The following is a 15,590-nucleotide window of genomic DNA, read 5'->3' as shown; positions in this document are numbered from 1 at the left end:
TAAAATTAATTCTATACATCCACATCTATGATAATTTGTTTTTACTTTTTGCTTTATTTTGAAAATGGTAATAAAAAAAAACATAAATAAATAATATAATTGCCCATCTTCATAATATTTGGTCACAAATTCACTTCTCTGAAATCAAAATATCAAATCATTATGCAAGTTGGTTCCTAACCCCATTCAATACAATGATCCTTCTCCTTCTCCAAATTTTGAATTCCCTATGTTTGAGGCCGAGGAGGAAAGTGATGTAGAAGTGAGTGTTGAATTATCTTGTCTTCTTGAGCAAGATAAAAAGACCATTCATCCGTTTGAAGAGAAAGTCGAGTTAGTCAATTTGGGTTCTGAAGATGATGTGAAAGATGTCAAGATTGGGTCTCGACTGTGTCCAGAAGTCAAGAAGGGGTTGATTGATCTTCTTCGAGAGTATTAAAATGTGTTTGCTTGGTCCTATCAATATTGTGGAGCATAGATTGTCGTTGAAGCCAGAATGGCCGCCAGTCAAGCGGAAGTTAAGGAGAATGCATCTTGATATCACTGTGAAGATCAAAGAGGAAGTGCAGAAGCAGATTGATGTCGGTTTCCTTGTAACCATTGAGTATCCGCAATGGGTGGCCAATATTGTTCCTGTGCCGAAGAAAGATGGAAAAGTATGCATGTGTGTTGATTATAGAGATTTGAATAAAGTCAGTCCAAAAGATGATTTCCCTCTGCCACACATTGATATGTTGGTAGAAAATACTGCTAAATTCAAAGTCTTTTGGTTTATGGATGGATTTTCTAGATATAATCAGATCAAGATGGCACCCGAAGATATGGAGAAGACCACATTCATTAAACCTTGGGGAACATTCTGTTATAGAGTGATGCCTTTCGGTCTAAAGAATGCTGGTGCAAATTATCAAAGAGCAATGACTACTCTTTTTCATGATATGATGCATAAAGAGATTGAAGTTTATGTCGATGACATGATTGCTAAATCAATTGATGAAGAGGAACATGTTGGGCATTTTTTGAAGTTATTCCAGCATTTGAGGAAATATAAACTCCGCTTGAATCCCAATAAGTGTACTTTTGGTATTCGTTATGGTAAGTTGTTTGGCTTTATTGTCATCGAGAAGGGTATTGAAGTTGATCCTGCCAAGGTCAAAGCAATATAAGAGATGCTTGCGCCCAAAACTGAGAAGCAAGTCAGAGGTTTTCTCGGCCTCTTGAATTATATTTCCAGATTCATCTCCCATATGACTGCCACATGTGCGCCTATATTCAAGCTTCTTCATAAAGATCAGTCTTGTGATTGGACTAAAGATTGCCAGAAAGCTTTTGACAGTATCAAGGAATATTTGCTTGAGCCTTCAATTTTGTCTCCACCTGTTAAAGGATGACCGTTAATCATGACTATGCTCGAAGATAGTATGGGTTGTTGATCATGTACAAACGATCCATTATAATATCAAATGTTTCCTCCAAACTCAGATTTACTCGCCTGGGGCATGTTTGAAAGACAAGAAGACTTTGAGAACATTAGTCGATAATTTCTACTTGAATGGTGATGTACTGTACAAGAGAAACTTCGACATGGTTTTGCTCAGATGCGTGGATAGACACGAAGCAGACTTGTTGATGACTGAAGTGCATGAATGTTCCTTTGGTACTCATTCCAATGGACATGCAATGACGAAGAAGATGTTGCGAGCAGGTTACTATTGGTTGAAAATGGAATCTGACTGTTGCAAATTTGTGAAGAAGTGCCACAAGTGTCAAATTTATTCTCATAAGATTCATTTTCCTCCGACACTATTAAATGTTATCTCTTTCCCATGGTCCTTCTCCATGTGGGGAATTGATATGATTGGGATGATTGAACCACAACTTCGAATGGACATCGTTTCATTTTGGTGGCCATTGACTACTTCACAAAATGGGTTGAAACGGCATCATATGCAAATGTAACCAAGCAAGTTGTTGTAAGGTTTATCAAGAATCAGGTCATATGCCGTTATGGTGTGCCATGTAATATCATTACTGACAATGGATCGAACTTGAATAACAATATGGTGGAAGCTCTTTGCAAATACTTCCAGATTGCACATCATAATTCTTCTCCCTACAGACCCAAGATGAATAGGCTATTGAAGCTGCGGATAAGAACATCAAGAAGATCATTCAAAAGATGGTTATCACATACAAGGATTGGCATGAGATGCTCCCATTTGCTTTGCATGGGTATCGTACATCCATCTGCACTTCAATAGGGGCAACCCCTTTCTCTCTTGTGTATGGTATGGAAGCAGTACTCCCCGTAGAGGTTGAGATACCTTATTTGTGTGTGCTTATGGAAGCCAAGTTGACTGAAGCTGAATGGTGTCAAACCAGGTTTGACCATTTGAATTTGATTGAAGAAAAGAGATTGACTGCCATGTGTCATGGTTAGTTGTATCAGCAAAGGATGAAGAATAATTTTGATAAGAAGGTCAAACCTCGTGTGTTCAGAGAAGGTGACCTTGTACTCAAAAAGATCTTTTCGTTCAAACCAGATTCTAGGGGAAAATGGACTCCTAATTATGAAGGGCCATATGTTGTTAAAAGAGCCTTTTTCAGGAGGTGCCTTGATTCCTATAACTATGGATGGTGAAGAGTTCACTCATCCTGTGAACACAGATGCGGTCAAGAAATATATTGCCTAAAAAGAAAAGAACAACTCGCTAAGTTAAAAACCCGAAAGGGCGGCTTAGGCAAAAATGAGCGTCTCGGTGGATTGAAAACCCGAAAGGGTGATTCAGGCAAAAATTAGAGACATAAAACAAAAAGAATTTCCCGATAAGTTGAGCACTCCACCTTGGGGAAACTTATGCAAAAATTAGGGATTATGGCAAGTAACTGCACTTTGTTGATCTTCAGTGTTTTGAGAACTTGTTTGAGCACAAGGGTTAACGTCAATTCATCACCCCAGCAGCGGTCAAGAGCACAGCGGATATCAAAAGTTGGTAGAAGGATTAAGGATCATTTGTATTCAATGTAACCCTTTTGCATGTAAATTACCATTTTCAACTTTGTAAAATCTATGGAGGCTTGTCATTTACAGACTACCATTCTATCAAATAAAGTTGAGCTTTTATCCAATTGTTTCTACTCTTACTTATTTCAGCCAATAGTTTAAATTTTATTATGATCATTTTTTGAAAATTTATAATTTTTAATCAAAATCTCTTTTTCTTAAAAACATATATAGCAAGAATTTTGAAAAGCAATTGAAAGAAATGTCAACAGCATCCCGATGGATAACATCAGGGGTTCCCCAAGAAGTTTACCCTTCGGGTATCCCTATACGTTTGTGTTGATTCAGTTCCTCGGCGAAGTTTTTTTGATTCCCTAGTGGAGCTTCATCCCTGTTCCCTAGCTGGGTTGGTTGATTCAGGTACCCCGCGGCTTGTCTCCCCCGACAGAGTTTCTGCCCTCCCCAATGGAGTCTGCGTTCCTTCAGCAAAAGTGTTTTGATCTCCTCACTAGATCGCATTGGTTTCCTCGCCAATCGCCATTCGACTTGCTCCCTAGTCAGAGTTTCCTCCTGGTTTCTGAGCAGTTTATTTTTCCCTATAGGGTTGTCTCCCATGTTTATGGTGTTGACCTAAAATTCCCCACAGGCTTGGTGATATTTTCTCTTTCCTCAGCAGATCTCCTCCTTCCCCAGTTAGGGTTGAGCCTTTTTGGATTGTTGATCTCCCTGTTCTCCAATAGTTGTCTCCATATTTTGTGGATTGACCGAGGATTGTACCGATGATTCAATTTCTTTGCGACACCTTCGTATCCTTTGTGATCATTCTTTCCAGCATAATCATCATATATGCATACATTCATATAATTTCATATTTGCATATTTTCATATCTGATTAAATTTTTGGTTTGAGATTTTCATTCCCTGTATGGCGGTACTTGATCCCCATACAAATTTCGGTGTCTGTCCTCCCTCAATTGTAGAGCGTCATCCCCTTAGGCAGAAAGACGTTAACCTTTCTCCTTTTCCCCACTGAGTTGTTTCCTCGTGGATGATTATTACTTCAGTTTCCCCGCCAGTTGTTTATTTGGATGGAACCGCTCCCCTTGAGTTATGTCCTTATTGGGTTGTGTCTTGATTGACTATTTTCTTTCTAGCTCCTACCTAGATAAATGCTTTGAGTCCCCTAAGAGTCTATTGCCCAGTAAATGGTAATATTCTTCTGAGTTTGCAGTTTGTTACTTCTTTCCTAATACCCGACAAAAGTGTCCCAACAGTAGATTCCCTAGTGGATCTGATTCCCTATGAAGTATATCCTTGGTATGTTCCCCTAACCGGTGACAGATATATTTGTCTCTCCTGCTTAAGTCTATCCTTGATATGTTCATCCTAACTGATGACGAATATTCTCTCTTGGTATTCTACCCAGTAAAAAGGTAGTTATAATCCCTATTCTTGTTTCCCAAAGAGTTAATCTTTGATATGTTCATCCTAACCGATGACGAGTTTACTTCTCTTTCCAATCTTCTACCCAGTAACCGGTAGTTGTAAAACTTGCTTTTGTTCCCTCTGCAGAGTTGATCCTTGATATGTTCACTTTAACTAGTGATAGATTCTCTCTCTTTGTATTCTATCCAGTAATTGATAGATGTAGTTCCTATTTTACCTCCTTAGAGTTAATCCTTGATATGTTCACTTTAACCAGTGATAGATTCTCTCTCTTGGTATTCTATCCAGTAACTGATAGATGTAATTCCTTTTTTACCTCCTCAGAGTCTATCCTTGATATGTTCATCTTAACCGGTGACAGATTTTCTCTTTGACGGTATTCTATCTAGCATTCGATAGATGTAATTCCTACTTTTTGTTCAGTTGGGTTATCCTTGATATGTTCATCCTAACTGATGAAGGATATCCTCTTTGACAATCCCGGGCAAGTCTATCCTTGATATGTTCATCTTAATCGATGACGAATTTTCTTCCCTGTTGAGTTTATTCTTGATATGTTCATCCTAACCGGTGACGAATACTCTCACCCTTGGTCTTCTGCCCAGTGACTGGAAGTTTTAAATCCTATTTTCTGCAGTTTTCCCCAGCAAGGCCATTCTTACCCAAAAACCTGTAATGAATTTCCTCCTGTTGTTTCCTAGCAAGCCATCCTTGATATGTTCATCCTAATCGGTGACAGATGTCCTCTTTGTCAGATTTTTATTATCTCCTTACCATGTAACAGGTAGTAGATAATAAATTTCTATTCCTCTTGTGTTGAAGTTCATTTCTCCCCAGTTGAGCTAAGTGCACATTTCCTTAGTGAAATCCCTTCTCCCTGCATGATTCAAGTATTTCAGTTTTATCCTGACTTACCTGCATCCCCTGTAGATGTTGTTGTTTCTCGGCTGAGTCTTTTCCATGTTTGTATGGAATCCCTCGAGTCCCCCGGTAGTTTTAAGTCGTAGCCTGGCCTGCGCATAACTCCTCCCCCCCAGAGTCTCGGTCTCCCCAGTGAGTTTCCCTTACGGAATGTATTATACTCCTGTGGACTTTCGGTCTCTCTGAGTTCTTTTCCTTTGTGGCAATATTTCCCCACAAAGAATTTACTTTTGCATTTCATATCATATGCATCATGAGGTCTCTTATGGACCAAAATTTGTTTCTATATGTTGTTATTTAAGCCTATTCTATTGAGTCGACATGAAGATTTTAACCTTCGCCTCCTCAATTAGAATGTCCTTAAATAGGGGCAGCTGTAAGATGCCAATTTTGACCATAAGATCCCTCATGCAATTTCATCATACGCATTAGCATTGGGATCATAAGAATTAGCATTTGGGAGAGACCACCAATTACTTTTTGATTGTATCATACTTATATTTTATCATTTGACTAACCAAAATACCAAAAATATGTCTTTGCACTTGCCTAACTCTTTTGTAGGTAGGGCATGATCTCCATTGATCTATCAAGTTCATATCTAGGGTTTGAGACCCTCATGACAAAGAGCACAACCATGAATTGATTCAATAATGATTGTGAGAATCATATATGAGTCCCAATGATTATTACATGTTATGTTGATCAAGTTTTCTTCAAGAGTTTGAGGGTGATTTGCCTTGGAAACCCTAGTTTGACTGGGTATCTTGAGTAACTTCTCCAACAAGCTATCTCACCAATTGATCAAATTTCTTAAGGGACACTTAAAAACGCATCATCTTATGCATATATGATCTACCATGAGCCTAGAAAGTAAAGAGAATTGAAGGTTAGCAAGTTGGTTGATGGTGGTTGGCTAGATGAATTCATATGATCAAAACTGGGTCTCCCTAGACCCTATCTCCTACTATATTCACTATATGAAACTTATTCCAAGAGAAAAGTTACTCTAAATGAAATTCCAAACAACTTTCATGTTGAGACCTAGAGCTAGTTTTGCATGGAAAATCATTTTCTATGTTGAAACATTATAGGTTATTTTTTCTAAACCCTAATTTGAAAGTCAACTTCCCAATGCCATAACTTGCTCAATTTTTATGAGATGAAAGATTTACAAGTTTCAAAATCAAATTCAAGATATCTACTTCAACTTTCATGTTGGGAGTGAGAGCTAATTCAACTTTTATTAGCATGTGATATGAGGCTACATTATAGGTCACTTTTGACCTATACCATTGAACAAGTGATTTTTCCAAACTTCAAAAATACATAACTCTATCATTTCAAATCCAAATGACATGAACTTGGTGACCATTTTGAAGGTATTTTAAAGAGATACAACTTTTATGAAGACACTTTTCTCATTTGAAGCTCACATAAAAAGTTAAGCAAGGTGGAATATTGAGATATATGGCTTGACACTTAGAAAAAATTTCAACATGTTGAAATTTCCAAACTTCCACGTCAAAAATTCATCATGTTACAAGCTCCAAATGGAAAAGTGTTGAACATAAAACTTGTTCCTCTTGATCTAAACTTTCCAAAAAGTCCAAGTTCATTCATTTTGGACAAGAATTACTAGGGTTGCACATGGCATGAACATGGTATCATCATTTGGCAAAGATCAAATTTCAAATCTTCCCACTCACTTGCCTTGAAATCCAAGTTGATTTCAGACCCTCCCACACTCATTTGTGGTCCTTAAGCAATGATCTCATGGACCTGTACATGCCCATGCACCCATGCATCATTAATTGCCAATTTTGGAAAGTGAATTTGAAGGTGCAAATCTCATGAGCTGCAACTATAAATAGAGCCCCTTATGCTCAGAACTCAAGACACATTCACGCCAGCTTTGATCCTAAACCCCTAACCCTTCCATTTGAGAGGATAAACCTGAGAATTTCATCTTGAAATTGAGTTTGAATCTCATTGTTTTGAGATTCAAAACTCCAGGGATCCAAGACCTTTTGTGCATTTCATTCTACTCCTGCAAGCATTCTAAGTGAGATCAAGCACCAGCCAAGACAAGAACAGTTGAATCCATACCTGCATTGAAGGTATTTTCAAGAAATTTTAGTCTCTTCGATTCTCTCTCAATCTTGCAAAATTCTCTTGATTCTTTGGTGGTCTGAAGTCCTACCAATATAGGCAAGAAGATTGAGTTGCTTAGAGGTCAAATCAAAGCAATTCAGTTGACAAACCTCAAAATTCAACTCCTCATTTCTTTATATATGTGAGGAGTTAGTTAAAATTGAGGTGATATTCGTGATCTACACCATTTTTCCTTTCAGATCATGTCCTCGTTTTTCATTTTTGATGTGGGGATTAATGGACCAGTCCGACCAAGGTTTCCTGAGAAGACGACTGGTGTTTTGCTCCGGCAATGATATGGCGTGGTCCTGAACCATTAGATGAGTTCAATTTGTTTTAATCATGAGCGTACATTTTAATTACCAAGTGTGTGGATGTTTGACTCAGGCGCACCATGGAATTCGCGTTGGTGGCCACTTGATCTGCTACCTCAATTAATGAGGGAGATCAAGTGGTCCACATTTTTTCTGATTATTTGAATTTCATTTTAATTGCTTTATTTTCATTAATTCATATTAATTTTAATATTGATCCAAAAAATATGAGAGTTTCACCAAATATTTTCCTCTTTCAAATTCTTAATTAAAATTATTTTTTGGATCATTATTAATATTTTTCATGATTTAATTGATTTTTCATTTGTTTTTAATTGTTTAAAAATACTTTTAAGTATTTTAAAATTCGGAGAATTTTTCTCCAAGGTCCTTTGACCTTGTTTGACCTATTATAAATCTCATGACCATTTATTTGGTGTTTTGATGAGATATTAGGAATTTAACAAACCATATTTAATTTAAATGCATAATTTTAGTAATTTTAATTGGAATAAATGTCAAATAATTTTGTTGACCAATTGTGATGAATTGTTTATGTTTGATTCTTATTGTTGGGCCTTGATCAAGGTTGATTTGACTTTGTCAAATTAATATCATTGGATTTAGGGGATTGATGGATTGTACATTCCATCTCCCAAAATGAATGAATGATATTAATTTGGTAAAAGTCCTCCTTTCATCAATTTGAGATTTCATCTATTCCCCTCCCACTTCATCTCATTCCCCTTCTTTATGCATTCATCTCATTTGGCCTATGATATCTCAAAGTCCTAAAGCTAGTTGATTGAAAAATTAACATGAGTATGGATGAGATTAGGCCACACCTTTTGCATATTCTTTTTGTTTGTGGTATGTTTCATGAGAAGAGTTCACTATACTATGTCTCTAACATACATTAACACCAAAATTCTATTGCCCGACCTCAAATAGTTGTGACTTATACATAAGTCCAATTACGATTGCTTAATATAGCGCTAAATTTGTGACATAAAAGGCATAACATTCTAGTTAGTGAGATTGTAAGTCTCCCCTCTTTCATGGTATTGTGTGGAAACTTGGCCTTTTTTCCTTCCTTTGGAAGATGTCTTGGTTCAAGGATCCCTGGTTGTGATAAGTGGGTTGAGTGTTCTCCAAAGAATGTCTAAGAATGAAAAGCAAAAACAAAACAATACTAACTTCTAACCTATTAACTACTAACTTTTAATTTCAAGCCCTTTACTTTAATGTCATTTAATTCTAGCTTTTATACATTTGCCATTGTTCATATCATTCTAATTCTTTATGTTAATGCAATTTTCACTTTATCCACTTGGACCTTATTGTGTGATATATTTTGTTTGTGTGGTCTTTGACCATTAATGTACATAATAATAACAAAAACCCTAAAAAACTTTTGTGTGGACTATTGGCTTAATCTTAGACAAATGGACTTAGAATTTAAGCAACATTCCTATGTTAAAGGACTTTCCCAATGCCAACTTATTGAGAAACCAAGTGCTTGCAATTCGAAACTTCATCTGATATATCATTCAAGATCTCTCTAAGTTCATCTACAACATGATCATTATGAAGTTGTTATTTTTGAACCTGTGACTTGTGGAATTTATCTATTTCATGGGCTATTTTGAAGAAGATCATGGAATGGATAAAGCTTGGATGTGGCTATCTTTATTTGATGCCTTTGCTCTTCAAGATAATAAATTTGTGCATTTGTGTGTTGCTTGATTCTAAAAGTCCAAGGGAATTCTGGAAGTCTATTGACATTCTTGTCTATTAGATTGCTACTCATTTGGTCAGATCTTTTCAACTCTAAACATTTAATTTTGTACATAGGATTAGTCTCTTCATTTTCTCCCCACTTCTTTAATTTCAAAATCTCTCCCCCTCTTTTTCAAAACCTTCTTTGATTGAACTTACTTTGTTCTAAACTTTGACCACTTTTGCAAAAAAGGATAGAAACTTTGGCCTTATGCCATTGCATTTTCAAACTTCTTTTCTAAATCAAACTTGTAAATAGACTTAACTATACTCGACTTAAACTTTCAAAAATCCAAAAAGAACTAACTCATGCAAACCATTTTTAGGCCTTTGGGCCTTCCAAACTTAATTTTTGTTAAAAGCAATGCATCCACTTTGAAATTTGTATCACGAACTACGAGGTTTTCATCCCACATTTTTATGTTGGTACGTAGGCACAAGGCCGAAGGTCTTGCCAAACACAAAAATATAATTAATGAATTCTTTTCTCATCCCCCCATTCTATTTGTTTGTAAACATCACTTTGTACCAAATACATATGCACACAAAAAGGGCTACCTAGGAGTACCTAAAACACTTTGGGTGCTAACACCTTCCCTTTGTGTAACCAACCCCCTTACTTGTAATCTCTGATATTTTATTAGTTTTGATTTGAAAACTTCTTATTTTTGGGTTTTGTTCGTACTTTTTCCCTTTTCCCTTGGAAACAATAAAAGCGCAGTGGCGACTCTTGTTATTTGATCCCTAGCTTATCCATAGCATGATGATCATGAATTTACTGCTACAGATGTCAAGGAGGATATCCGTCATCGATTAAGATGAACATATCAAGGATAAACCAATTGAATAAAAAGTAGGAATTACATCTATCAAATGGTGGATAGAAAACAATCAAAGAGAAAATCCATCACCGGTTAAGATGAACATATCGAGGATAGACTATGTGATTAGAGAAATAGGAATTACATTTATCAGTTACTGGATAGACTACCAAGAGAGAGTATCTGTCACTGGTTAAAGTGAACATATCAAGGATAAACGCTTCTAAGGGGAGAAAAGCAGGATTTACAACTACCGGTTACTAGGTAGAAGACCGCAAACAGAAAAAAATTCGTCATCGGTTAGGATGAACATATCAAGGATTAACTCTCTGGGAAACAAAATAGGGATTACAACTACCTTTTTACTTGGTAGAATACCAGAAGATGAGAATATCCGTTATCGATTAAGATGAACATATCAAGGAAAAACTCAAAGCAGGGGAAGAAAATATCGTTCACCGGTTAGGATGAACATATCAAGGATATACTTCTCGGGGAAACATAAAAAATGAATCCACCGGGAACTCCACTGAGGAGAAAGACAAGGGTACTTTTGTCGGGTTTTTGGCAAGAAGTAACAAACTGCAAACTAAGAAGAATATTATCAGTTACTGGGTAATACACTCTTAGGGGACCCAAAGCATCGATCTAGCTAAGATCTAGAAAGAAACGGTCAATCAAAACTCAACCCAATAAGGACATAACTCAATGGGTGTGATTCCATCCAGATAATTAACTGGGAGGAAACTGAAATAATAGTCATCCACGAGGACTTAACTCGGTGGTGAAAGGAGAAAGGTTAAGGTCTTTCTACTTAAGGGGCTGACACTCTACAATTGAGGGAGGACAGACACCAAACTTGTATGGGGATAAACTTATATAAGTGTATATGTATATGTATAGGTATATATATATATATATATATATATATATATATATATATATATATATATATATATATATATATATATATATATATATATATATATATATATATATATATATATATATATATATATATATATATATATATATATATATATATATATATATATATATATATATATATATATATATATATATATATATATATATATATATATGATGGTCATGCTGACAAAGCGATCGCAAAGGATACAATGGTGTCACAAAATTGAATCATCAATACAATCCTCGGTCAACCCACAAAAAGGGGGAGACAATTGTTGGAGAAAAGAGAGATCAACATCCCAAAGGCTCAACCCTAACTGGGGAAAGAGGAGATTTGCTGAGGAAAAATACCGTTATCGAGTTTGCAAGGAATTTTAGGTCAACACCATATCAAATGGGAGACAACCATGCAAAGGATAAACATGAATAATTGCTCAGAAACCAGGAGGAAATTCTTACTGGGAGCGGACTGGATGGCGACTGGTGGGAAACCAAAGCTCTAACACAACCAAGCGAACTACCGAGGAAACCATTCTCACTCTGCGGGGGATGAAAATAAGTCGGGTAATAACCATCAATTCCGCCGAGGAATAAATCAACCACTCAGCTAGGGAAGAAAACCAACCACTCAGCTGGGGACAGAGGAAGGTTAACTACTTGGGGAGAACCATTAATGCTCCACACTTATGGCTTGTTGTTTTTGAATTTCTATTGACATTCCCTTTAATTGCTTTTAAGATTCATGCTTTTATGTGTTTAAGAAAAACGATTTTGATTAAAAAAAATTAATTTCGAAAATGATCATAATAAAATGTAAAACTATTTGGCTGAAGCAAATAAGAGCAGAAACAATTGGATAAAAGTTGAACTTTACTTACTAGGATGGTAGTCTGTAAATGACAAGACTCCATACATTTTTACAAAGTTGAAATTGGTAATTTACATGGAAAAGGGTTGCATTGAATACAAATGACCATTAATCCTTCCACCAACTTTTGATATCCACTATGTTGTTGGCTGTTATAGGGGATGATGAATCACCGTCAACCCTTGTGCTCAAAAATGTTTCCCAATACTGAAGATCAGCAGGATGCATTCACTTGCCATAATCCCTATTTTTTGCATAAATTTCCCCAAGGTGGGGTACTCAACTTATCAGGAAAATTCTTTCTGTTTTATGTCTCTAACTTTTTGCTGGATCGCCCTTTCGGGTTTTCAATCCACCGAGACGCTCATTTTTTCCTAAGTTGCCCTTTCGGTTTTTAACTTAGTGAGTTGTTCTTTTCTTTCTTTTTATTTTAGGCGAAGTATTTCTTGACTGCATTTGTGTTCACCAGACGAGTGAACTCTTCACCATCTATAGTTGTAAGAATCAATGCACCGCCTGAAAAGACTCTCTTAACAACATACGGGCCTTCATAATTAGGAGTCCATTTGCCCCTAGAATCTTGTTTGAAAGATAGAATATTCTTGAACACAAGGTCACCTTCTCTAAACACCCGAGGTCTGACCTTCTGGTCAAAAGCTCTCTTCATTCTTTGCTGATATAATTGACCATGACACATGGCAGTCAATCTCTTTTCTTCGATTAAATTCAGCTGATCATACCTAGTCTGACACCAGTCAGCCTCAGTCAACTTGGCTTCCATGAGCACACACAATGATGGAATCTCAACGTCTATGGGGAGCACTGTTTCCATACCATATACAAGAGAAAAAGGGGTTGCCCCTGTTGAAGTGCAGATGGATGTACGATACCCGTGCAAAGCAAATGGGAGCATCTCATGCCAGTCCTTATATGTTACAACCATCTTTTGAATAATCTTCTTGATGTTCTTGTTTGCAGCTTCAATAGCCCCATTCATCTTGTGTCTGTAGGGAGAAGAATTATGATGTGCAATCTTGAAGTCTTTGCAAAGAGCTTCCATCATATTATTGTTCAAGTTTTTATCCATTATCATTAATCATCTTACTTGGCACACCATAACGACATATAATCTTATTCTTGATAAACCTTACAACAACTTGCTTGGTTACATTTGCATACGATGTCGCTTCAACCAATTTTGTGAAGTAGTCAATTGCCACCAAAATGAAATGATGTATGTTCGAAGCTTTGGGCTCAATCATGCCAATCATATCAATTCCCCACATGGAGAAGGGCCATGGGGAGGAAATGACGTTTAACAGTGTCAGAGGAAAATGAATCTTATCCGCATATATTTGACACTTGTGGCATTTCTTCACAAACTTATAATAGTCAGATTCCATTGTCAGCCAATAGTAACCTGCTCGCAACATTTTCTTTGCCATCGTGTGTCCATTGGAATGAGTACCAAAGGAACCTTCATGGACTTCAGTCATTAAAAAGTCTGCTTCGTCTCTCAAAGAAATTGGAATGAGTACCAAAGAAATTGCCGGCTAATCTTCTCAAAGTCTTCTTGTCTTTCAAAGATGCCCCAAACGGGTAAATTTGACTTTGGATAAAACACTTCATGTCGTAATACCAATACTTCACTACAATCATGGATGCCAACGTTGCAAGAGCATCTTCCATCCAGTTTTCATCTCGAGGGATATGATGAAACTCAACCATTGTAAAGAAAGTTGAAATCCTCCTCGCATAACCTCTATATGGTCTCAAATCGGGTTGATTCATATTCCATTCACCTTTGATCTGATTCACGACCAAAGCTGAATCTCCAAAGACATCTAAATGCTTGATTTTGAGATCCATGGCCTCTTCAAGCCCCATAATGCAAGCTTCATATTCTGCAATATTGTTTGTACATTTGAAAGTTAATCTAGTTGTATATGCAAGATGCGTGCCTTGAGGATTAATAATCACTGTCCCAATGCTATTACCATACGGATTAACAGCTCCACCAAATACCATGCCCCAACGGGAACCAGGTTCTGGCCCTTCTTTAAGCAATGGTTCATCATAATCTTTCATTTTCGAGTACAACATCTTTTCATCCAGAAAATCAAACTGCATTGACTGGTAATCTTTAATCGGTTGGTGAGCCAAATGGTCAGCCAAAACATTTCCTTTGATCGCTTTCTAAGATCGATATTCAATATCATACTCTGATAACAACATCTGCCAACAGGCAATCCTCCAAGTTAAAGAAGTCTTCTCAAAAATATACTTGATTGGATCCATTTTGGATATCAACCAAGTGGTATGATTCAACATATACTGACGCAAACACTTAGCAGCCCAATCACAAGACTCATGATTCCGAAGAAGCTTGAATGTAGGTGCACATGTGGCAGTCATGTGTGAAATGAATCTTGAGATATAAATCAAGCGTCCAAGAAAAGCTCTGACTTGCTTCTCAGTTTTGGGCGCAGGCATCTCTTGTATTGCTTTGACCTTGGGGGGATCAACTTCAATACCCTTCTCGTTGACAATAAAGCCCAACAACTTACCAGAACAAACACCAAAAGTATACTTAATGGGATTCAAGCGGAGTTTATACTTCCTCAAATGCTGGAATAGCTTCAACAAATGTTGAATATGTTCTTCTTAATCAATAGACTTAGCAATCATTTCATCGACAAAACTTCAATCTCCTTATGCATCATATCATGAAAAAGAGTAGTCATTGCTCTTTGGTAAGTTGCACCAGCATTCTTTAAACCGAAAGGCATCACTCTATAATAGAATGTTCCCCAAGGTGTAATGAATGTGGTCTTCTCCATATCTTCGGGTTCCATCTTGATCTGATTATATCCAGAAAATCCATCCATAAATGAAAAGACATTGAATTTAGAAGTATTGTCTACCAACATATCAATGTATGGCAAAGGGAAATCATCTTTCGGACTGGCTGTATTCAAATCTCTATAGTCGACACACATGCAGACTTTTCCATATTTCTTCGGCACAAGCACAATATTGGCCACCCATTATGGATACTCAGCGGTCACAAGGAAACTGGCATCAATCTGCTTTTGCACTTGTTCTTTGATCTTTACTGCCATATCAGGATGCGTTTTTCTCAACTTCTGCTTGACTGGAGGGCATTATGGCTTCAACGACAATCTATGCTCCACAATCTCATAATCCAAACCAGGCATGTCTTGATAGGACCAAGCAATCACATTTGAATACTCTCGAAGAAGGTCTATCAACCCCATCTTAACATCTGGACATAGTCGAGACCCAATCATGATTTCCTTCACATCATCTTCAGAACCCAAGTTGACCAACTC

The sequence above is a fragment of the Lathyrus oleraceus genome, chromosome 5, assembly GCF_024323335.1.
Source record: "Lathyrus oleraceus cultivar Zhongwan6 chromosome 5, CAAS_Psat_ZW6_1.0, whole genome shotgun sequence".
NCBI lineage: Eukaryota > Viridiplantae > Streptophyta > Magnoliopsida > Fabales > Fabaceae > Lathyrus > Lathyrus oleraceus.
This window is presented reverse-complemented; position numbering follows the sequence as displayed.